This window comes from Acinonyx jubatus, chromosome A2, assembly GCF_027475565.1.
Source record: "Acinonyx jubatus isolate Ajub_Pintada_27869175 chromosome A2, VMU_Ajub_asm_v1.0, whole genome shotgun sequence".
Classification (NCBI taxonomy): Eukaryota; Metazoa; Chordata; class Mammalia; order Carnivora; family Felidae; genus Acinonyx; species Acinonyx jubatus.
In genome coordinates this window covers 5282501-5284682 of record NC_069383.1, presented here as the reverse complement: position 1 = coordinate 5284682, position 2182 = coordinate 5282501, and positions in this window count along the sequence as shown.

The window sequence follows — 2182 nt, the reverse complement described above, 5'->3', positions numbered from 1 at the left end:
CGCGGAAACCAAACAGCATTTCTAAAGACGTTTTTCACAAGAGGACACGGAGCCCGAGTCTGGGAAGGGCGGGACGGGCGCGGGGGGCGGACGCGCCTGCGCAGGGCCGTGGGGGGACCCGGGTGGGCACGGCCGGTGGTGACTGCAGCCGCAGGCGGGACAGGAGGCCTCGGGCCTTCGAGGGGCCGCGGTGACGGTGGGGCTGCTTGGAGGGGTGAGGGGAACCCAGGCTGCCGCGGAGGGAAAAGGGGAAATGTTTCCACGTCCGGGCGGTAGCAGGAAGAACTGGATTCAGACCTCGCTGGGGGAGAGAGAGGCGGGCAGGGCCACGAGCGCACGTGGAGGGAGGGTCCAGCTGGGGAGGAGGACACGGAGTGAAGGGGCTCGAGCATGGCGGCCGGCGACAGGCCGGACACGGGAGGGGAGCTGTGCTCCTGGGTTCCGAAAGTTCTGGGGGGCCTTCGGGCCGACGGGGGCCAGAAACGAGGCGACGCTGTCGGGGACGCCGTGTGCGCAGCAGGCCGCCGGGAGCTGTGGACATGTCGGGAACCCCAGGCCTCCCGAGGCATCTGCAGCCGGTCCCGCAGCTCTGCCCGGAGATGCGGGGCGGCTCCTTCTCTGCACCAAGTGATAGCGCCTCACGGAGGTCACATTCGGGTCTCTCGTCCTCTCACACAGACGCTCCGGAGGGGCACCCCGTCCCTGACCCTGAACTCTCCTAACGCGAGCACACGGGACGCCCGAGCACACGCAGGTGGTCGACTGCGCGTCCCCAACTCGCTCTGGTCCACGGTCGCCGGCCGCCGGAGGGACTGCCCGGGATGCTCGGTGACCCGGGCGTGGGGTTGGGGCTGGGGCACCGGGACCTGAGCACCCCACAACAGATCTGTCCCGGCGGGGAGCCTCGGGTTCGTAACACGCACCTTTTCCCAGCTTAAAGGACGGGGCGGGGTGCTTTCAGGGAAAAGATTCGCGGGGAAAGACGGGGAGAACAACGCCAGGGCAAGGTGAGGCGCACAAAACAAGGCTTGGGGTTTCGGAGGGACGATGGCCAACCGTGTCACCCGGGACAAGAAACGACTGGCCCAAGAAACACCTGCAGCCAGACAAGTGGGGTCCCCTTGGTGGCAGGAGGGGGGCCGGGAGGGGCCGGGGCAGGGACGCAGAGAAGGGGCTGCACTTAGGAAGAGCTGAGCGGGTCTTTCTGCAAAGCGGCCCGACCGCGGCCACCGCCGGCTGTCACTGCTGAGTCCCCTCCGCAGCGTCGGTCACGGCACCTGCTCCGGGGGCTCCTGCTGCGCTGGCGCAGCTGAACCTCGCGGCTCTTCCTCTGCCCTCATCTCCCGCACCCCTGCCCCCAGCCCCCCGCGCGGGGCTCTCTGGCTCAGACGCGGCCGTTTCTGTCTCCCTAACCGGAACACCAGCTCAGCGACGCCGGGGACCGTGGCAGCCGACCACCGCCACCCCTGGGGCCACCGCAAGGGGACTCTTTCGAGGTTGGGGGCACCAGGTGGCCACCGGCCGCCCCTGCTGTTTCCTCCTAAGACCCGCGGCCTCCCCGGGGCCCCCTTCCCCGCGGAACCACAGCCACGTGAGACCCGCCGGCTACGGGGAGCGTCTGCACCTCTCCCGGCCTGGCCGCGAACGAGTGGCCGGACGCCCTCCAGCGGAGGGCAGGACTCGGGCTGTGAGAGGACTCGAGTCTGCCTCCTCCCGCGTCCGGTCGTTGGAGACCCAGTGCCAAGTCCCAGAAGCCACGGCCCCAACCCTGGCGCAGACCGGGAGCGCTCCAGCCCCGGCCGAACGCGCATTTCGCAAACAGGACACGCGTTAGAGTATTTTTAAAACCTCTGTCAGATCGGCCCTTTGAGAATTTCTAACGAAACCGGGCAGTATAAAAGCTTGTTATTTTAGGCTGTTCATGAAGCATGAGCTAAAAACCGGTTTTAGAAATTGCGAGGGGGATTCTGAGCTAATTTCGGCAATCCCCTGAAATGTTAAGTACATTCAATACGACAGAAATCCAGTCTCTGCCACACAGAACAAAACTAGAAGAGCCGCCTCCAAAAAAAAATAATAAATTTAACAAACAAAAATGGACTTCAGACAAGGGAACAGGGCACCACGGATATGCTTTAACTTGGCCTTGGCGGCCAACACCCTAAGGAAAAAGCCAAGTTCC